This window comes from Lithobates pipiens, unplaced genomic scaffold (assembly GCF_037356315.1).
Source record: "Lithobates pipiens isolate NorthernLeopardFrog02 unplaced genomic scaffold, aLitPip1_a1.2 Scaffold_30, whole genome shotgun sequence".
NCBI lineage: Eukaryota > Metazoa > Chordata > Amphibia > Anura > Ranidae > Lithobates > Lithobates pipiens.
The window spans coordinates 95552902-95576861 of record NW_027507791.1 but is presented as its reverse complement, the minus strand read 5'-3'; the positions used below and the strand labels follow the sequence as shown (position 1 = coordinate 95576861).

The following is a 23960-nucleotide window of genomic DNA, read 5'->3' as shown; positions in this document are numbered from 1 at the left end:
ATCTGTTTGTAATTTTCAACTGGTACATTTTTAAAGTGTAGCTCCAGTCAAAAAATCTATTTTTAAGCTTTTTGGAAAACATAGGGAAGGGTTATCACCCCTGTATAATTTATTTTGTCGTCTGTCTTTTTTCATCTCACTTGCTGTTGTCTCCTGCCATTTGCAAGTAGGAGACGTTTGTAAGTTGGATGTTTGAAAGTAGGGGCCTGCCCTATATGCTCTGCAGAAATGGCGGAACAAGGTGTTGGTGTTGCCACAACATTGTAAGCCCTCAAAGTGACTCCTGGTGGGCGCTGGAGCGCCCTGCTGTGAACGATTATATCAAGAATGGGCGGCACAGTGGTGTAGTGGTTAGCACTTACACCTAGCAGTAAGAAGGGTCGCTGGTTCACATCCCAACCACGACACTACCTGCCTGGAGTTTGCATGTTCTCCCTGTGGCTGCGTGGGTTTCCTCTGGGTACTCCAGTTTCCTCCCAAAATCCAAAGACATGCAGGTAGGTTAATTGGTTTCTGTCCAAAAATTGGCCCTAGTATATGAATGGGGGCCTTGGATTGTGGACTCCTTGAGGGTAGGGACTGATGTGAGTGTGCAATGTACAGGGATAGGGACAATTGTAGACAATCACTCAGGTTGGACTGGTGTCTTTATTCAACCTTACTAACTATGTAACTATGAAGAATTGTAATTACATGCCATTGTTGAACAGTGGTAGAAAAATGTACCTTTGGTGGTTGTGGTGCTGGTGCCACAACACTATAAGTCCTCACAGTTACTCTGGGTGGGCACAGGAACGGGCCCTCCTGTGAACTATTATATCAAGAATAGTAATTACATGCCCCTGTTAAACAGGGGCTGAAAAATTGGGCCTTAGGCACTGGTGCTGGTGCCACAACACTGCAACCTCTCCCATATACTCTAGTTGTAGTGCAGGAATGAGCCCTGCTGCAAAGCATTGCATCAAAAACTGTAATTAAACGTCCCTGTTAAACAGGGGCTGAAAAATTGGGCTGGTGGCACTGGTGCTGGTGCCATGACACTGCAACCTCTCCCATATACTCTAGTTGTGGTGCAGGAATGAGCCCTGCTGCAAAGCATTGCATCAAAAATTGTAATTAAACTCCCCTGTTAAACAGGGGCTGAAAAATTGGGCTGGTGGCATCACCCAGAACCAAAAATGTTCTTCCAACATATCAGCGGAGGAGGAAGAGGATAGACAATCAACATAACAGGACAGTCACTCAGCATCAGCATAGGCAGTCTTGAAGGGATGTGATATTTCAAAAAAAATTATTCAGTTACATCAGCTTCAGGTGCTTGGTAGCTGTGGGTGATCCAAGACTGATTCATCTTGATGAAGGTCAGTCGATCAACTGAGTCAGTGGACAGGCGCACCCTGTGATCGGTAACAAAGCCACCAGCAGCACTGAAGGTGCGTTCCGAAAGAACGCCGGATGCAGGACAGGCCAGTAGCTCAATTGCATACTGTGCAAGCTCTGGCCAGTGATCCATCCTCAAGACCCAGTAAGCCAGAGGATTTTCGGTGGGAAAGGTGTCCAAGTCTGACCTTGACCCTAAGTATTCCTGCACCATGTAAATCATGACGCTGGCGATGGTTGCTGGAACTGATCATACCTTGGGGCTGCGGACTAAAAAATTGTCTGAACGCATCGGTCAGAGGGCCACCTTCTCCACCGCTCCTTCTGACCGATGCCTCAGCAACACGTTGTCCAGGACCGGGAGTTTGTAACCTCCCAGTCTCTGGGAACGCGTTGCACAGACCTTTCTGCAAGGCCTCCCGGAGATGTCTCATCCTCTGCTCCCTCTGCGACGGCAAGATAAGGTCGGCAACCTTACCCTTGTACCGTGGATCAAGGAGAGTGGCCAGCCAGTAATGGTCCCTCTCCTTGATCCGAAGAATACGAGGATCCTTCCGCAGGCTTTGCAGGATCAGGGAGGCCATGCAGCGTAGGTTAGCTGATGCATTCGGTCTGGAGTCCTCTGGGTCACTAAGGACAACATGATCCGCAGCTACCTCCTCCCAGCCACGTACAAGTCCACGGGTTTCTCGGGACTGTAAATCATCCCTACAAGACTGCTGCTGCTGCTGATGCTGAGTGCCAGCCTCCACCTCCATGCTGACACAATCATCCTCCTCCTCCTCCTCATCCTCTTCCTGTGTGATGGGTGGCACAGCAGGAACACTGTCTGGATAAAAGGGGCCTTGAGAAGCAAGGAAGTCCTCCTTTTCCTGCCTCTGTTCTGCCTCAAGTGCCCTGTCCATTATTCCACGCAGCATATGCTCCAAGAGGTGGACAAGAGGTACAGTGTCACTGATGCATGCACTGTCACTGCTCACCATCTTTGTGGCCTCCTCAAACAGTGACAGGACAGTGAATGCATCCCTGATCATGCCCCACTGGCGTGGTGAGAAAAAACCGAGCTCCCCTGACCCTGTCCTGGTGCCGTAGTCGCACAGGTACTCATTGATAGCCCTCTGCTGCGCGTGCAGCCGCTGCAGCATGGCCAACATTGAGTTCCACCCGGTGGGCATGTCACATATAAGGCGGTTCTTCGGCAGGTTCAACTCCTTTTGGAGCTCGGCCAGCCGAGCACAGGCATTAAATGATCGGCGGAAATGCACACAGACTTTCCTGGCCTGCTTCAGGACATCCTGTAAGCCTGGGTACCTGCCCAAGAACCACTGCACCACCAGGTTAAGGACGTGAGCCACACAGGGCACATGGGTCAGTTGTCCCTGTCGGAGGGCGGAGAGGAGGTTGGTGCCATTGTCACAAACCACCATTCCTGGCTTAAGCTGGCATGGCGTCAACCACCTCTCGGCCTGCCCCTGCAGAGCTGACAAAACATCTGCCCCAGTGTGGCTCCTGTCCCCCAAACAAACCAGCGCAAGCACGCCATGGCATCGTTTTGCCTGCGTACTTGCATAGCCCCTGGAACGCCTACGGAGCACCGCTGATTCTGAGGACAGAGCACTGGAAGAGGCCATGGAGGAAGAAGAAGAGGAGGGGGTGGAGGAGAGAGGTGTGTCACAACCAATAGTAGCATTTTGGAGGCGTGGTGGAGGAACAACCACCAACACTACTGCACCTTGTCCTGCATCCTTCCCAGCTGCCAGAAGAGTGACCCAATGGGGGGTGAAAGACAGGTAACGTCCCTGTCCATGCTTGCTGGACCATGAGTCAGCAGTAATATGCACCTTACCGCTGACTGCCCTGTCCAGCGAGGCAAGGACATTGCCTTCCACATGCCGGTAGAGAGCCGGAATCGCCTTCCGTGAGAAAAAGTGGCGTTTGGGGACCTGCCACTGAGGAACCGCACATTGTACAAACTCACAGAAGGGGGCCGAGTCTACCAACTGAAAAGGCAGCAGTTGAAGTACTAGCAATTTAGCCAAGCTAGCATTCAACCGCTGGGCATGTGGATGGCTGGGAGTGAACTTCTTTCGGCGGGCCAGCAGCTGGGGCAGGGACATTTGCCTGCTATAATCGGACATGGGTGTACTGCTAGCAGAGTGCCTGGAAGCACTTGGCTGTGACACACCTAATTCTACACCTTCATTCCTCTCAGAGCAGGTTTCAGAGAGGACTGAAGGTCTAGTGGGGTTGGAGATTCCAGCTGATGAGGAGCAAGGAGAGGTCCGCTTTGTTCTTTGGTGTGGGTCTTTGAGGTATGCTTGCCAACGAGCTGCATGGCAGGTCAACATATGTCTGGTCAAGCATGTGGTGCCCAAGCGGCTGATGTTTTGGCCACGCGAGATACACTTGAGACATATGTTGCAAATAGCAGCGGTGCGATCTGATGCACTCTTCTCAAAAAAGGCCCACACCAAAAAACTTTTAGAATAACGGAGCTCTGCGGTGTGATTCAGTCGGTGTGCTGCCCCCAAGCTGGCCCCTGGAGGGCATCCTGCCTCATTGAACATGTGCCTTCTCCTCCTCCTCCTCCTCTCTCCTACCAGGCACCCACGTGGAGTCAGTGCCCTCATCATCCCCTCCCTCTTCATCGCTGGAGCAAACCTGGCAGTATGCTGCAGCTTGTGGAACATGACTGCCAGATTGCTGTCCTTCTTGAGCATCCCCTCTCTCTGCATTCACGCTACTGCCTTCCTCTAGCTGAGTATCATCATCAGAGGCTACAAAACACTGGGCATCCTCCTGGAGCATGTTCCCAACACTGTGCTTAAAGAGTTCAGGAGACTCCTCAGGAGGACGTGGTGGGTCTAGGGAAGGAGTCACTGATGATGACATTGAGAGGAGGGAAGACAATGCGTTGGCAGCTGCTTTGCTAGTACCCTGAGCCTGGGTGAGAGAGGATGAGGAGGATGAAGAGGGCTTGGTCATCCACTCTACCAAGTCTTCGGCATGTTGCGGCTCAACATGTCCAGCTGCCGAAAAGAAGGACAAGTGTGTCCCATGGCCACGTGCTGATGATGACGATGCACCGCGTCCACGACCAGTACTGTTGTCTCTAGACACAGAGCCTGCTTGCCCTCTTTTATCGGCTCGCGCCTGTCTGCCTCTCCTTGCTGGCCTTCCAGACATGGTAATTGGCCTGAAGGGAGATGGGAAAACCAGCAATTGGGTAGTGTATATTGTGCTGGAGGCACACACAACACCCACTAACTCCTGCAGATGGCTCAATTAGAGAAGAGCTATGTAGGTGGATATAACGATGTATACTGTGGTCAGGGCACGCAGATAGCACGCACAATCTCCTACAAGTGACTGCAAGCTCTATTTAAAAAGAGCAAGATAGCTAGCTATGTAGGTGGATATAACGGTGTATACTGCGGTAAGGGCACGCAGACAGCACGCACAATCTCCTACAACTGACTGCAAGCTCTATTTAAAAAGAGCAAGATAGCTAGCTATATAGGTGGATATAGCGGTGTATACTGCGGGCAGGGCACGCAGAGAGCTTGCACAATCTCCTACAACTGACTGCAAGCTCTTTTTAAAAAGAGCAATATAGCTAGCTATATAGGTGGATATAACGGTGTATACTGTGGTCAGGGCACGCAGACAGCACGCACAATCTCCTACAACTGACTGAAAGCTCTATTTAAAAAGAGCAAGATAGTTAGCTATGTAGGTGGATATAGCGGTGTATACTGCGGTCAGGGTACGCAGACACGCAAATGGACGGCGGCAAAGTGGTTTCATAATCCTGACCGGACGTCATATGACGTGATCAGGATTATGAGCCGCTGCGCGCCCCCGGGGGCGCGCATCGCGGCGATCGTTGTTGCGGGGTGTCAGTCTGACACCCGGCAACTACGATCTCAGTAAAGAGTCTCCGACGCAGACTCTTTACCACAGTTTAAATAGGAAAAGCCGGTGATCGGCTTTTCCTCACTCGCGTCTGTCAGACGCGAGTAGAGGAGAGCCGATCGGCTGCTCCTCTGACAGGGGGGGTCTGTGCTGATCGATTATCAGCACAGCCCCCCCGAGGATGCCCACACTGGACCACCAGGGACGCCACCAGACCACCAGGGATGCCAAGGACAAGGTATGCCACCCTAGACCACCAGGGATTCTAGTCAGTGCCACAATGGATGCCAATCAGTGCGCATAATGGATGCCAATTAGTGCCCACAATGGGCATCACTGATTGGCATGCATTATTGATTGGCACTGATTGACATCCATTAGTGCAATATATTATAATACAATGCCGCCTATCAGTTCCCATCTGTGCCGCCTATCAGTGCCTACCCATGCCCACCTGTGCCGCCTACCCATGCCCATCTGTGCCACCTACCCATGCCCACCTGTGCCGCCTACCCATGCCCACCTGTGCCGCCTAACCCATGCCCACCTGTGCCACTTATCCATGCCCATCCATGCCAATCTGTGCCAATTTGTGCCACCTATCAGTGCCCATCCGTGTCGCCCATCAGTGCCACCTATCAGTGCCACTTCATTGGTGCCACCTCATCGGTGCCCATCAGTGCCGCCTTATTGCCCATCAGTGTAACCCCATCAGTGCCCATCAGTGAAGGAGAAAACTTACTTATTTGCAAAGTTTTGAAACTGAAACAAAAAAAAAACATTTTTTTTTTCAAAATTTTCGGTATTTTTTTATTTGTTTAGCAAAAAATAAAAACCGTAGAGGTGATCAAATACCACCAAAAGAAAGCTCTATTTGTGGGAAAAAAATGATACAAATTTCATTTGGGTACAGTGTAGCATGACCGCGCAATTGTCATTCAAAGTGCGACAGCGCTGAAAGCTCAAAATTAGTCTGGGCAGGAAGGTGTTTAAGTGCCCGGTATTGAAGTGGTTAAAAAGAGCAAGATAGCTAGCTATGTAGGTGGATATAACGATGTATACTGTGGTCAGGGCACGCAGACAGCACGCACAATCTCCTACAACTGACTGCAAGCTCTTTTTAAAAAGAGCAAGATAGCTAGCTATATAGGTGGATATAATGGTGTATACTGTGGTCAGGGCATGCAGACAGCTCGCACAATCTCCTACAACTCACTGCAAGCTCTATTTAAAAAGAGCAATATAGCTAGCTATATAGGTGGATATAACTGTGTATACTGCGGTCAGGGCACGCAGACAGCACGCACATTCTCCTACAACTGACTGCAAGCTCTGTTTAACCACTTTCAGACCTTTCAATTTGCTGGTCAAAGACCAGACCACTTTTTGCGATTCGGCACTGCGTCGCTTTAACTGACAATTGCGCGGTCGTGCGACGTGGCTCCCAAACAAAATTAACGTCCTTTTTTCCCACAAATAGAGCTTTCTTTTGGTGGTATTTGATCACCCCTGCGGTTTTTATTTTTTGCGCTATAAACAAAAATAGAGCGATAATTTTGAAAAAAACACATTATTTTTTAATTTTTGTAATAATAAATATCCCCCAAAAATATATAAAAAAACATTTTTTTCCCTCAGTTTAGGCCGATACGTATTCTTCTACATATTTTTGGTAAAAAAAATCGCAATAAGCGATTATTGATTGGTTTGCGCAAAAGTTATAGCGTTTACAAAATAGGGATAGTTTTATAGCATTTTTATTAATAATTTTTTATTATTTTTTTTTTTACTAGTAATGGCGGCGATCTGCGATTTTTATTGTGACTGCGACATTGTGGGGGACCCATCGGACATTTTTGACACATTTTTGGGACCATTGTCATTTATACAGTAATCACTGCTATATAAATGCAGTGATTCCTGTGTAAATGACACTGGCAGTGAAAGGGTTAACCAGTGGGTGGCAGTTTAGGGGTTAAGTGTTCCTAGGGGTGTGTTACTAACTGTGGGGGGGTTGGGCTGTCATTTAGTGTACACTGATCTCTGCTCCAATCACATGGAGCAGAGATCAGCGTCACTAGTTGCTAGGCAGAATGGGAAAATGTTGTTTATACAGCATTTCCTCCATTCGGCCGCTCCGTGAGACGATCGCGGGGATGCCCGCGGCGATCGAGTCCGCGGGTCCCACGACCGGACTCACGGGGGTCCCGACCAGCGCGGGAGCGCGCCGCCGGCGGCGTGCTCCCGATGGCACGGCGGCAACGAATATTGGACGTACATGTACGCCAATATGCCTGCCCGTGCCATTCTGTCGACGTACATCGTCGTGCGCTGGTCGGGAAGTGGTTAAAAAGAGCAAGATAGCTAGCTATATAGGTGGATATAGCAGTGTATACTGCGGTCAGGGCACGCAGACAGCACGCACAATCTCCTACATCAGACTGCAAGCTCTATTAAAAAAGAGAAATATAGCTAGCTATAGAGGTGGATATAATGGTGTATACTGCGGTTAGGGCACGCAGACAACAGCCACTACAGAAGAGCAAGAACGCAAAATCGGCCGATAACGAACGGTGTATACTGTGTTGAAGGTACACAGAACACCCACTAACTCCTACAGACGCCAACACACTACACAAGGCCGCCGCGCTGGTGGACTTATATAGTGTGGAGCGTGTACTACACAGCCTGAGCTATGATTGGCCACAGGCATCCTGCCTGTGGCCAATCATGGCTCTCCTCGCTGCCGGTGCTGTGATTGGCCAAGCATGCGAGGTCACAGTGCATGCTTGGCCAATCATGAGCCAGCAATGCACTGCGATGGCGCAGTGCATTGTGGGCCGTGAGCGCCACACGAATTTGGCGCAAAGGCCCATAACGTTCGGTATTCGCAGAACGGGCGAACAGCCAATGCTCGAGTCGAACGTATGTTCGACTCGAACACGAAGCTCATCCCATTCCCTAATGGGTACTTAAAGCGGAGCTCCACCTCCACCAAAATTATTAAAAGTCAGCAGCTACAAATACTGTAGCTGCTGACTTTTAATATATGGACACTTACCTGTCCAGGGTGCCCGCGATGTTGGCAGCAGATGACGAACAATCGCTCACTCTTGGCTGCCCCCGCCACCATACTCGTTCAGGGAATCAGGAAGTGAAGCATTGTGGCTTCACTGCCCGGTTCCCTACTGCGCATGGGCGAGTCGTGCTGCTGCGCGTCTTTACTGCTGGTCCCCGTTGTTCTGGGAACTGTGTGTTTCCCAGATCACAACGGGGGGGGGGGGGGCAGGGGCATCTACGGCTAGCTGCGGCTAGCTATTCCCGGAAGTGGGTGCAGATACCTGGATTATACAGGTATCTGCACCCCCTCCCCCCTGAAAGGTGCCAATTGTGGCACCGAAGGGGAGGAGGAATCCGATGAGCGGAAGTTCCACTTTAGGGTGGAACTCCGCTTTAAACCCCCCTCCTGTCTAGACCAATTTTCAGCTTTCAGCGCTGTCCCACTTTGAATGACAATTGAGTGGTCATACAACACTGTATCCAAATTCATTTTTTTCCCTACAAATAGAGATTTCTTTTGGTGGTATTTGATCACCTTTGCAGTTTTTATTTTTTGTTAAAAAAATTTAAAAAGACAGAATAATAAAAAAAAATTATATATTTTTATATTTTGTTATAAAATCTTGCAAAATGGGTAATTTTTCTCCTTCATTGATGTATGCTGATGAGGCAGCAATAATGGGCACCGATAGGCTGCACTGATGGGCACAGATGGGTTGCACTTATGGGCACCGATGGGCTGCACTGATGGGCACCGATGGGCTGCACTGATGGGCACCAATAAGGCGACACTGGTGGGCACTGATAGGTGGCACTGGTGGGCACTGATAGGCAGCACTGGTGTGCACTGAGAGGTGACACTGATGAGTGGCACTGAAGGGCATTGATAGGTGGCACTGGTGGGCACTGAGAAGTGGCACTAATAGGTGGTACTGATAGCTGGCAGTGATGGGCACTGGTAGGTGACAGTGATGGGCACTGATGGGTGGCAATAATGGGCACTGATCTGCACTGGTAGGTTACACTGATAGGCAGCACTGCTAGGTGGCACTGATGAGGCACTGATTGGCACCACTGGTGGGCATTGATAGGTGCCACTTGTGGGCATTGATAGGTGGCACTCATAGGCATTGATAGGTAGCACTGGTGGGCACTGACAGGTGGCAATGGCAGGTGGAACTGGCAGGGGGGACTGATTGGCACAAATGAGGCAGATGTGCCTCCTTCCTTTATGGGACTGATGTCAGGATTATGGAGACTCAAGTGGCTATTATAACAGGTGTTTCATGACATGGAATATGACTTTTGTGCCTTGTGTGCTCACTCAAGTGTGCTCACTCAATCATGTGACTTATGTTGCAAGTGTAGCGGTGGGCTCCTGAAGAGCACGCGCTATGTTTTTAAAAGTTTGGTTTGGGTCTATTTGCCTAAATTTGACTTCTGTGTCAGTCTGACTGGGCCCGTGAGATGATCAGCCTGGCCACAGGGGGGGGCACTGTCTCTGGTGGCAGGCGTGGAACTATGGTCTGGTCAGACGCTTAAGTTACTCTCTTTCGGAGTCAGGTCAGTGGGAGTGGCCCTCTCGATGTGCCCTCTGGGAGAGGGTATTTAAGATGCGGACGTCACGTGGTTTGGGGTTCCAGTCCAGTATGCTGTGCTGATTACATGGTCCTGGTCCTCCTGACCAGCCCCCAGGAAGGCTATGGCCTGGGGTGCAGTTACACCCGATTTTAATGCCTCGGGGCTGGCTAACCCAAGGCATGGAAACTAGAGGAGGATTCTGAGGTGGATGGGTGCCGTCTCCGGTCCGGGAGAGACCCATTGGACTTCGAGCATTCCAGGGGAGGACTCTTTAGAAGAACACCATGTGTGAGTCTGGTTTTCTTAACAAGAGCCTGGAAGGGCTGAAGTAACCGAGAGAATGCGGTCTTGTGGATATTGCCAAGCAGGCTGAAAGATCCAGGTATCCTACCAGCGTTCTACAGCTTAGTTTCCTAAGTGTTCTGCAACAACATCTGTGACAAAGACTTTGTTCCTGAGTAAGCACCTTTTTGGCTGCTAGGCCTTGTGAGAGAGGAACTGTCCAACCTGAGTATTCATCCAGCTGCGAATGGCTATTCTCTGGATGCAGTCAAAGTAAGCAAGTGCCTTAACATTTATAGACTTTGACATTGAGAGTACCTGAATTCCTTCCCAACCCTCTGATCCCAAGTTGAAAGACTGTTCAATGGTTGAAGTTTTCAAATAAAATCCATTCAACTGGATCAATTGTCAGTCTCAAGTTACTGGGTCATCTACCAGGGGACATCCCCTAGACGTGCAACAAGGAGAAGCGGAAGGTAACGGTAGGCCCAAAAATGGCCAACAGCTCCTTTGGGGGTTAGTGCTACACAAGCTATATGTTTTGGTATGCACTGGGTTATGTTTCTCTCATGTCTGTCTGTACGAAAATTGTTTAGAATAAAGAATTAACAAAAAAAAATTTAATTACTTGATACGTTTTGCCCCTGAGGGGAGCATCTACTGGAAAGGTAGAGTGTTTGGTGAAAACCATCAAATTATTTCTCTTATAGAATAGGGGAATCCCTATAGATAGAAAAGGAAAAGAAAATTTAATCAAGATTGAAGCACAATGACAGAAAATATTTGGGCAAGGTTAATGTGAACTGTGGGTCTTGCGGAGGGGGTGGGGGGGGGGACTGAGGACAGAAAGGGAAGGATTAGCAAGAGGTGGGACAGAATTAGAGAATGAAGAAGGCCTGGGGGAAAGTTAAGAAGAAGAAAAAAGGGGGGGGGGGGGTTGGAGATTGCAAATAAGAAATGGAGTGTGAGGCCTTTAATGCCGCGTACACACGATCGGAATTTCAGCCAGCAAAAGACCGATGAGAGCTTTTCACTGGAAAATGCGACCGTGTGTATGCTCCATTGGAATTTAGCTGGCCGAATTTCCACCAGCAAAAATTTGAGAGCATGTTCTCAATTTTCCTGATGGAAAAACTTTCTATCGGAAATTCTGATCATGTGCAGGGGCGGACTGACAACTAATGGGGCCCCCGGGCAATAGAAGCTCATGGGGCCCCCTTGGGCGCCACACCTTGCCAGGGAGACAAGGGGGGGAGCAAACAGGGGGAAACTGGAGGGAGAACGCACACGCACACACACTCACACAAACACAAGGAGACACACACACAGGTGGACACTCACACACCACACACAGGGGGACACACTCTCACACAGGGAGACACACACACGGGGACACTCACACACACACACCACACACGGGGGGGGGGACACACATAGGGGGATACACTCACGCACACACACACAGGGGGACACGCACACTCACACAGGGGGGGAGGACACACTCACACACACACAGGGGGACACACTCTCACACATGGGGACACACTCACACACACACACACACACACACACACACACACACACACACAGGGGGACACACTCACACACACACACAGGGGGGGAACACTCACACAGGGGGGGGACACACACTCACACACCACACACAGGAGGACACACTCTCTCAACACACACACAGGGACACACACACACACACTCACACACAGGGGGATACACTCACACACACACACACACACACACACACACACGGATACACTCTCACACACACACAGGGGGATACACTCTCACACACACACACACAAAAACACACAGGGGGATACACTCTCACACACACACACACCACACAGGGACACACACACACACACTCACACACATACGGGGACACTCACACACATACGGGAACACTCACACACACACGGGAACACTCACTCACACACACACGGGAACACTCACACACACACACATACGGGAACACTCACACACACACGGGAACACTCACACACACACACATACGGGAACACTCACACACATACGGGGACACTCACACACACACACATACGGGGACACTCACACACACACACACAAATACGGGGACACTCACACACACACACATACGGGGACACTCACACACATACAGGGACACTCACACACATACGGGGACACTCACACGCATACGGGGACACTCACACACATACGGGGACACTCACACACACACACACATACGGGGACACTCACACACACACACATACGGGGACACTCACACACACACACATACGGGGACACTCACACACACACACACATACGGACACACACACACACAGGAGGGCACAGGGGGACACACACAGGACACACACACAGGGGAGGACACACACACACACACAGGGGAGGACACACACACACACAGGGGAGGACACACACACACACAGGGGAGGACACACACACACAGGGGAGGACACACACACACACACAGGGGAGGACACACACACGGGGAGGACACACACATGGGGAGGAGACACACACGGGGGGACACTGGGTTGGGGGGATCCGGGGCCCCATGCATCTGTACCGCCACCCCCCCATCACTTGTGGCAGGCCCAGGCTTCACTTACCGGCGGATGCCGATAATACTTTTAACGGCGCAGCTCCCCGCCGGCCCCTGCACTCTTCTGCTGTGCCCGTATCTCATGCCGATTACAATACGGCTAACTCCGCGCTGCTCCCCGCCGGCCCCTCCTTCCCTCCCGTCTGTCCCAGGTGCTTGTACTGTATGCGTTGTGACATCACCTGGGACAGACGGGAGGGAAGGAGGGGCCGGCGGGGAGCAGCGCGCCGTATTGTAATCGGCATGATCGCGGCATGTGATACGGGCACAGCCGCTTCATGTGGCCTCTCATGTGGCCGAGACCGGGCCCCTAATGACCTCGGGCCCTCGGGCGGCGCCCGAGTGACCGACTGGTCAGTCCGCCCCTGATCATGTGTATGCAATTCCAACGTGCAAAAACTCATGCATGCTCAGATTCAACTACGAGATGGAAGCTATTAGCTACTGGGCATTGAACTTCTTTTTCCTAGTCCCGACGTACGTGTTGTACGTCACCGCGTTCTTGGCAGTCGAAATTTGGTGTGACCGTGTGTATGACCGTGTGTGTAAGACAGCTTGAGCGGAATTCTGATGGAATTCCGTCGGGAAAACCATGAGACCTTTTTCCGACCATAATTCCGATCGTGTGTACGTGGCATTAAGCAAAGATCTTTCTTGTGTATAGCAGATATTCAGGAGACTACCAACATTTTTCCTAATAGAATTATCTTGCAGTGTGTTCTGCTGAATGTATTTGATCATCACTGTAATCATACCCCAACATAAGAACAGTATAATCTAAAAATCACATTTAGTATCATATCATATGGTAGAGGCTGCACATTTCTACAGTTGTTATAGTGAAGACCAAACTGATAACAGGGAAATGCAGAATGTGTAGCTCCCATACTCATGATGCTGCTTTAAATAGCCTTGCTAATATGGTCTCACAACAGCTGCCAAATTCCTTGACTACACAAAAGTGCCAGTGAAGGACAGATCAATCCAAGATGGCGGCATGCTCTTGACAATAAGTGTAGCCAGAGTGGCATGACAAAGGCATAATGAATGTTTGCAGCAATAACTGATATGCTATTGTAGCTTACATAGTGTCGTGTTTTGTCCCTTTTTTACTGTGAAAGCAGTATCTGTATATTAAAGCTTCCAATTAATAAATCAGCTAACTATAGCTGAGGGCAAATCTTTTATTGTAGTTGAAAAAGGATTCTCAAAAACGGTTGTTCTGAATCCACAAAATAGAACATTTTATGAGGTGGGCTTAATTTCGTGGCAGAGGCCCAAAGATGACTACACGAACACGATTTATTTCTAAATGGTTGGCTTCGCTTGGTTTGGAACTTCGAAGTTGGGGAAGCCCCAGTTAAAGAATGAAGAAAACAGCATCCCAGGATGAGGCAGTAGCCTGTTTATGGTCATTTGACAGGACTGTCCTCCTATTAGACAGCAATAACCAGAGAACATACTGCAAGACATCAGCAGCTCTACACTGAATTCTGCATTTTATAAATAAATGTAACAACCTAGCACAGTGAGGTTTTTTTTTTTTTTTTTTAGATGTTCTCCTTTATAAATCTGAGCCTATGGGTGGATATACAGTACTTCTTTATAAATCTGAGCCTATGGGTGGATATACAGTACTAAAGGCAATCCAATCATGTGCAAGAAAAAATGCTATTTTTTTAATTTTCCTTGCACACGATTTACTAAGCTCCAGAAGAGTATATTTGCCTTTTTTCCTCCTAATAAATGTTTTATTCAAGGACAAAACAAAATAACAAAGATAAGTGTCCACAGACAGTTAAAATACAGTATACCAGCCGAACAAATACAGTGTCAGAAGGAAGCATACACAATTTAGACTCAAAATGTAATCCTAAGAATGTCTGTGGAGTCAAAGCTCCCCAAGGGGTACAAGAAGTCACAACCATGGATAAATAATAACTAAAGTAGTAACTAAATTGAAAATAAATACATTTAAAAAACAGTAAACTAGGACCCAGGAAAGTACGTAATACATCAAAAGTAGAGCAAATGAGGCTAGCTATCAACCATAGCCCGATCCTAGCAGGTATCTCTAAGCCCTTGTACACACGGTCGGAGATTCCAACAACCAAATCCGTCGGATTTTATCCGTCGGATTTTATCCGTCGGATTTTGTCCGACTGATTTTGTCCGAAACTGTTGTATACACACGGTCGGACAAAGTTGTCGGAAAATCCGACGTGATGACGTTATTTTGTTATGACGGGACTATGTTCACGCTAGTAGCCAATAGCTTTGGTCTAGGAATTTGATCTGAGCATGCGTGGCACTTTATCCGATCGGAATTCTCTACACATGATTGGAGTATGTCCGATCGGAGCATTTTGTCGGAAAATATTTCCGGCAAGTTGGAAAAGTTGGTCCGACGGATATTCCGACGGAAACAGTCCGATGCAGACCACACACAGTCGGAATATCCGACAAAACGCTCTGACACATTCCGACGGAATCTCTGACCGCGTGTACAAGGGCTAAGGCTGCTTTCACTCTTTACAGGAAATATACCGCTAAAAATAGCGCCTGCATAGCGCCTGTATAGAGGCTCTTCTCTCACTCAATGTGAAAGCCTGAGTGCTTTCACACTGGAGCGGTGCGCTGGCAGGACGCCAAATAAAGTCCTGCAAGCCACATCTTTGCAGTGCTGTAGGAGCAGTGTATACACCGCACCTAAATTGCCCCTGCCCATTGAAATCAAAGGGCAGCACCGCTGAACCGGCAGCATAGCGCCTCTTTGTGGGCGGTTTTAACCCTTTTTCGCCCAATAGCGGGGTTTAAATGCGCCCCACTATCGGCCGAAAACCTCTGCAAAAACTACTATAAAGTGCTACTAAAAATAGCGGCTCTTTAGTGCTGACGCCCTCCAACGCCCCAGTGTGCAAGTAGCCTACCTAGCTCTTTACAGTAATGCTAGGAAGATTCAAGGCCAGCCCTGCCTACCTTGAGCACCCTGCAACCAACAAATTCCTGGGGGGGGGGGAGTGGAAGAAAATAAAAGAAATGAGGGCGGAAGAATGAAAAAAGACAACGGAACTGGGAAAACTGAATACTAATATACTCTGTCAGAAAAAGTGGGAGGGGACCCCCTCCCCTCCAGCAGTGAGCAAAATAAGGGGACACCAAAAAAAATTTAATGTTTCACGGATTTGTATGTCATCCTTGCACAGGAGCCATGCTAATCTTCTCTGTATCGTTCCAGTTTTAGTATATGTGCTGCTAAAGCAAGCACCATCTATTTTCTTTAGTAAATCAACCCCTATGTGTAGAAAAACTGGGTTCAGCGCTCCTACACCAAGCGGTTTTATTCAGTGTCTGCATTTTACCCATACCTATTACTGTAAATATTACAAAAAAATTATTGATAAGCTTATTAACTGGTTAAAGGAAGTTTTGTACATTTAAAGTTACAGTTAAACATAAAGGTATGTGTTAATTCTCAATTTGGCTGTAAAATCTATACTTGCATTTCTTTTGTGTACCATTTTATACAGCTTGGTAAATATCCAACTTGCAGAACTGCAGGTGAGCGTCTGTACTGATTAGACCGAAAAGGATTTCCACGGATACCAGTGGTTTGGCCCAGCCTCTCACCTCAGGTAAAGAGCCCTACAGGTCTAGTTGGGCTTCTTTGCAATATGTCTCTCCAGGATCCAAACACAGAATTCCTACTCCTGGGACCTCCAATCAGATTGAGGTCGGGAGGAGCCAGGTGACGTCACTTCCAGTCGCGGCTGCGACCAGAAGTACTATATGTGAAGACATGTTCCTGATTTTAAACTGTAAGTTTGCTGCTTTTATAAATAAACAATTTATTGGAGTACTACACCATGGAGATTCCTTTATGTTGCATGTGAACGGTATATGTAGGGAAGTGAAGACCTGTCTAAAGATACCGCTGGTATCTGTGGAAATCCTTTTCGGTCTGATTGGAGGTCCCAGGAGTAGGAATTCAGTGTTTGGATCCTGGAGACACATATTTCAAATAAGCCCAACTAGACCTGTAGGGGTCTTTACCTGAGGTAAGAGGCTGGGGCAAACCACTGGCACACTACGGATGGTGGAAGCTGTTTATGATCTTGATATATATTGGACTCTATTTTTCTTTACACAAGCACTTTTCATTTATGAACTCTTTTTGATTGAAGCACTTTTAGTATATTGCATTGTCACTTTAAACACTGTAGCACCTTATGGTGCATGAAGATTACGTATTTGGACATTTATTGCACTTTTACTTTTGTATGCTGTATTTTGCACTTTATGATCAATTGAAAAATATTTAGATGTTGCTATTCATTGAGTGAGTGCTACATATACTTTTATTTAATTATCACTGTGTGGGAACACCCTTTCATGTTGGCAGCTACTTAGTTGCATTTATATTTATTCGTTTTTGGGTTTGCGCATTAGTATATTCACTTTATAATACTATTCAATGAAAAATTCTTAGGGCCTTAGCACAACAGAGATCACAACAGATTATGTTACATTCTGTGGATATATGCAAAGCATTTGACACATTGTTATGGTTTATCTATGCTCCGCTAGGCAATTTTCTGAAATGAATAGACACACTATATGAAATCCCATCAGCGACAAATACATATGTATTTAAGTCTCCCTCTTTCCCGATACAATGTGGATTGTGCTAGGCAAGTCTTTTATCACCCATATTATTTATCTTTGCACTGGAGCACCTGGCCACCCATATTACATGAATATTAAAGAGGTTGTAAAGGTTCGTGTTTTTTCACCTTAATGTATCCTATGCATTAAAATTTGAAACTCACCCCTGTCCTTGACAGCATTCAAATCGAGGTATAAATCTATCCCCACGATGCAGGGTGAAGTCTTCCTACTACCAGTTGGCTCAATGGATATCTTGGAGCCTGCAGAGTTTGACAGGCAGCACCACCAACAATGTAAAACTACCATTCAGCAATGTAAAAAAAAAACAAGGAGGCGGCAGTAGCACCTCATGAACGCCTGTCAGCTGCTGCTATACCATTCTTTGAAAAGCAAACCACCACAGATCACTCTTTAGAGGTCAGTAAGCATTACCGCAAATGTGAAAGAAACTTGAAACACATCATCCATTTCACACTCACCACCAACCGGGTCACTCCCCAGCCACTTCCCATGTTGGCCACCACCCTTCAACTTATATCACAGGTGACCATTTCACAACCTGCAGATGACAGACCCTACTCCAAAAGATATCACTCCCAATTACCCCACCCCCCCCCCACCCGCTGATTGATATCCCTCCATGACCACCTCACACCCCCCTGCTGACAGACCTCTCTCCCCAGCCTGTCCCCACACACCCTCTCACCTGCTGACCTGTGGATGGGGGAATCACTCCCGCAGTATTAATGTGTTCTGCCAGTGGGGAGCCTTCCCTACACAGAGTACAATGATCACTGTTGCTAACTATAGCTGGCAGCATTGATTGTTTTTGGAAAAACCCGACAGGCTGGTTGTTCTCAAGTCGATTAATAGATTGACTTGTATACAACCAGCTAGCCCATACATAGATCAACTATGGCTGGTCTCTGCTTAACTGGCTTAATTTCAATCCATGTATAGCCCGCTTAACCACTATGCAGTCCCTAAACATCCTTCCACAAACCTTTACATTTTTCCTTCCAAGATTCCTTCATCCGCCTCCCCTGTACATAGTGCCTGCTGTCATACCCTCCGCACTTCTCTCCTATAAATAGTGTCCCCTGTCATACCCCCCACAATCCTTTTCTGTACATACTGCCCACTGTCATACACTTCTCTCCTGTACATAGTGCCCACTGTCATACCCTCCACATTCCTCTCTTGTACATACTGCCCACTGTCATACCCTCCACACTCCTCTTCTGTACATACTGCCCACTGCCATACTCTCCACACTCCTCTCCTGTACATACTACCCCCTGTCATACCCCCCACACTCCTCTCCTGTACATACTGCCCACTGTCATATCCTCCCCACTCTTCTACTTTACATACTGCCCACTGTCTTACCCTCCACACTGGTCTCCTGTACATACTACTCACTGTCATACCCTCCACATTCCTCTCCTGTGCATACTGCCCACTATCATACCCTCCATACTCCTCTCCTGTACATACTGCCAACTGTCATACCCTCCACACTCCTCTCCTGTACATACTTCCAACTATCTTTCTCTCCACACTCCTCTCCTGTACATACTGTCCCTATCATACCCTCCACCCTCCTCTGCTGTACATACTTCTCCCCATTATACCCTCCACACTCCTCTCCTGTACATACTGCCCACTGACATACCATACACACTCCTCTCCTGTACATAGTGCCCACTGTTATACCCTCCACATTCCTCTCCCTCACCTGCACATACTTCCCACTTTTATAACATCCATACACCTCCCCTGTGCCTCTTACCCACAAAAACAGTTCTTTAAAATTATATTGAATATCCTCAATGTTACCAGCTCTAGAATGGGCACACTTTTGTTAGTTTAACTAAAGAAAATCTTCTCAGTCCTCATATTTGTTTTGCCCATTATTAGTACTCATTTAATTTTGTGATTACTACTGTGATGTATAGAGGAACAGATGTCCCTATGATCACACAAATAGGATGGACTGGTGTATTTTTTCAACCTCACCTACTCTGTAACTACAGTATGTAACTGTGTATAGAGGAGCATAGGGGATGTCAGCTAATCTAAATATACCACTGGTAAAAAAAAGTATTTTTGAAATGTTGGCAACTATGCACTTGGGCGCTGCCCAAGGGCCACCGGGTAAGTAGGGGGCTCCATGAGAGGCTCCTGGGATCTTGCGATATTAAAGCGGTAGTACACTTTGCTAACATTACTACTTTTTAGAGGTCCTGAGGTAGGTTATGACATAATGTACTAGTATGCACAGCACATTTGGGTACACTTTCCTGTCAGACTGAGCCCTCCATCACTCCGGCGGGTCCCGAGCACTTCCATCTTCACCTAGTCTTCCTTCCGGGTTCTGTGCCTTTTGGTCACTTGCCTTGGCCGGGCTGCATTCCTGTCACTCCCACGCATGCTCATGCGCATCCTCTCTCTCTCTCTAACCCTCCCTCCCTTACCCCTCTCTCATCCCCTTTCTCTCTCTCTCTCTCATTCTCTCTCTATTTAATTTGTTAAAAACAAAAAATTGTTTGCATTTTTATATATTTTTTATAAAAAAAATCCCCACCAAAATCATCAGCACCAAACCCATGATGTTCTTAATCTGGCCCTGCCTTTATCCATTCTTCTTTTCTCATCTATTCAATTTAAATGTAGGGAGTGATTCTCGCCCAATCCCCTTTTTATTGTCAATGGACCCGACACATATCCCCTAATAATTCTGTAACTTATACATCATTTCTTGGTCTGAATAATTAACATTTTTATATCCCTTTGCCAAAACATGTAAATGTACTTTATGTGGCCATAAGGTCATACCTGTTAATTTAGTACTTATAGAATTCAAGCAAAAGAAAAATTTGTAAGGCATCCAGTCACACTGAATGAGTAATTAACAAGCCTTAACACATAGAAAAGCATAGTTGCACTATTTACCACAATGCGGTTCACCACAATGCACACAGTAGTCACACCTATGCGTTGGGGTGTGCTGATTTTCACAAGCATTACAATCAGGTTAACAACAGTCTAACACAAGCAAAAAAAAAAAATCTTTTTCTAATTTGGATATATTGGGTAAAATTAAGTCAAAATTATATTTTTGTTTATAATCTCATTGAGAATATTTTCTTTCACTTCCTGTCCCTGTGTGTGTACAATAAATGGGGTGTGCAGTTGTCACCAGCACAAGGAGACATGGACAGTAATAAAAACATTATTCTAACCCTTCCTGGTTCTACTAAGCATGTGCTATAGAGGCGATTCAGTTCGTATTGTGCGCTATACAAGTATTTCATTCATTCATTCATTCATTCATTCATTCATTCTATGGGTTTGGTCTGTGTCCACATTGAAGAGATTTCCGATAACTTCTGGTCCTGAAATCTGGATTATTGGAACACAGACAGTCATAAAAAAAGAAAAATGTAATCTGTTTATGGTTTTGAGGAATGAAAGCAGATTAACAGTGGCCAAATCCATCAATTTATTGCCATGTTTGAAGCTGTTTATCGGCTTTGAACAAGACAAGTCCTCCACCTACTGTTTACTTTTTATAAACCGACATAGAAATCAGCACTGCTAATTGCCAGAAGAAATTAATTTAAAATAATTTTCTCTTTCAATTTAAACAATGTGGTCACATGAAACTGAGAAACAAATGATACTGTGGGTGACTATGCCAATGTAATATAATATAATGCTGGTGGAAAGTTCCGAAAACTGCTTAGCGCATAGCCATCATTAAATTGTATCTGTACCCAAAACGTTCTTTTGGTTTGGATAGAGTGGGAAATGTTTAGAACCCCTGTCAGGTTTTACTGCTATCCAAGGTCCAATTAGGGAGATCTTCCCTCAATTTCTGTTCTGCTAAAAATAGATTTACCAAGAAATAAGTGTGAGAAAGACTTCAATGGGGGAACAGACAACAATAAAAAGCTGTCAGGATAGCATTCCTCTACATAACAAAAAAAAACATTTTTTATTTCTGTCTGTGATGGAGAGTTTCCTTCAATTCCCATATGCAGAAGTTGTCACCTGAACAGGAAGTGGGAAGAAATCTCTCTAACAGAGTCCTGGACAGCAGTAAAACCTGACAGGGGTTCTAATCTTCCCCAACAAAGTAAAAAAAAGAAAAGAAAAAAAAAGATTTGGCTATAGATAAATAGTATACACTCTGGAGGAGAAATACTAGCCCCAGGGAGATGCTGCAAGCACCATATAGCTGCCGATCACCGCCTCCCACTCTGACTGGGAAGCCTGAAATAAATAAAAAAAAAAAAAACGATTCTGGCTTCGAACATAGCGTTGAGTCAGTAGAAGCACCGGAGGGCGACGGGAGGGGGGTGTCCCCTCTCGCCTCCCATAAGAAAGATCAAGCAGTGGAACAGCTGCTATGATCATTCTTATGGTGTAGAGAATCGCCAGCTGAAAAAGCTGATATATGAATGATGCCTGTAGGTGCAGGCATCATTCAGATATCCCTGCACAAAGTCAAGGACTTTGTGCAGGGATATCTTCCCTGCACATCTTCCCTGCACGTCTTCCCGACGGGCGGGAAATGGTTAAAATGCTTTTTTTTTTAACACAAAGTTGTCAATTTATACAATATTTATATCACATAGCATGTACATAGCAAAAATGACACCCCAAAATAGATTCTCCTACTCCTCCTGAGTACGGCGATATCATGTGTGTGAGACTTCCACAGCCTGGCCACATACAGAGGCTGAGTACAGCTGAGCATGGCTGAGCATGGCTGAGTATGGCTCGGTATGGCTGAGTATGGCTGGGTATCGCTGAGCATGGCCGAGCATGGCTGGGTATCGCCGAGTATGGCTGTGTATTACTGAGTATGGCTGGGTATCACCAAGTATTGCAGAGTATGGCTGGGTATCACAGAGTATTGCAGAGTATGGCTGGGTATCACCGAATATTGTAGAGTATAGCTGGGTATTGCAAGGTATTGCAGAGTATGGCTGGGTATTGTAAGGTATTGCAGAGTATGGCTGGGTATTGCAAGGTATTGCAGAGTATGGCAGGGTATTACTGAGTATGGCTGGGTATCACCGAGTATTGCAGAGTATGGCTGGGTATGGCAGAGTATGGCAGAGTATGGCTGGGTATCACCGAGTATTGTAGAGTATGGCTGAGTATTGCAAGGTATTGCAGAGTATGGCTGGGCATTGCAAGGTATTGCACAGTATGGTACGGTATTGCAGAGTACGGCTGGGTATTGCAGAGTATGGCTGGGTATTGCAGAGTACGGCTGGGTATTGCAGAGAATGGCTGGGTATTGCTGGATATTGCAGAGTATTGGCAGGGTATGGCAGAGTATTGGCAGGGTATGGCAGAGTATGGCAGAGTATTGCAGAGTATTGGCAGGGTATTGCAGAGTATTGGCAGGGTATTGCAGAGTATTTCAGAGTATTGGCAGGGTATTGCAGAGTATTGGCAGGGTATGGCAGAGTATTGCAGAGTATTGGCAGGGTATTGCAGAGTATTGGCAGGGTATGGCAGAGTATTGCACAATATTGGCAGGGTATTGCAGAGTATTGGCAGGGTATGGCAGGGTATGGCAGAGTATTGCAGAGTATTGGCAGAGTATTGCAGAGTATTGGCAGGGTATGGCAGAGTATTGGCAGGGTATGGCAGAGTATTACAGAGTATGGAGGGATGGCTGAGCATGGATGGATGGATCCATGTATTTGACTGCATTTGTCACAGAGCAGCGCTGTGGGCACTACAGATCCAGCCCACAGCGCTGCTGCCATCCGATCTCTCCCCTCTCTGTTCCAATCGGTACAGAGAGGGGAGGAAGGAACCGATGTCATGACATGACGCCGGTTTGTTTACAAGTGATCGCTCCATCATTTGACAGAGCGATCATGTGGAAAAAGGCTGCGGACATTCTCAGGTGCACGCCCCAGGGGGTGTGCGAGAGGGGGATTCTGGGAGGACGTCCCTGTACGCCCTCCAAGAGATATCCAATCTCCCTGTAGCCGTCATTTGGCTATGGGCCGGTTGGGAACTGGTTAATGGGGTGGGCAGCTACATGGCAAATTAGGTTTAATGTAGAAAAATTTAAAATAATGCATTTGGGTGTCAAAAATATGAATGTAATCTACTCACTGAGGGGAGAACCTACGGGGGATCTAGGATGGAAAGGGACCTGGGGGTCCTCATAGATGGCAGGCTCAGCAATTGCATGCAATGCCAAGCTTCTGCAAGCAAAGCAAACATAATTTTGGCATGCATTAAAAAGGGAATTAACTCCAGAGATAAAATGATAATTCTCCCCCTCTACAAGACTCTTGTCCGGGCACACCTGGAGTATGCTGTCCAGTTCTGGCCACCAATCCTCAGGAAGGATGTACTGGAACTCAGTGGAGAGAGTCCAGAGAAGGGCAACAAAACGAATAAAGGGACTGGAGGA

At 47.1% G+C, this 23960-nt stretch overlaps 1 protein-coding gene and 1 non-coding gene across 3 annotated transcripts in view; both read right to left on the bottom strand.

Moving 5' to 3' along the window:
* Positions 1–23960, bottom strand: part of SPTB (spectrin beta, erythrocytic) — a 205057-nt gene that overhangs the window by 166526 nt on the left and 14571 nt on the right. The window lies entirely within an intron of this gene.
* LOC143950469 (U6 spliceosomal RNA) lies at positions 16000–16106 on the bottom strand. Its single transcript, XR_013265839.1, has one exon. It is a non-coding gene; the product is annotated as a U6 spliceosomal RNA (small nuclear RNA).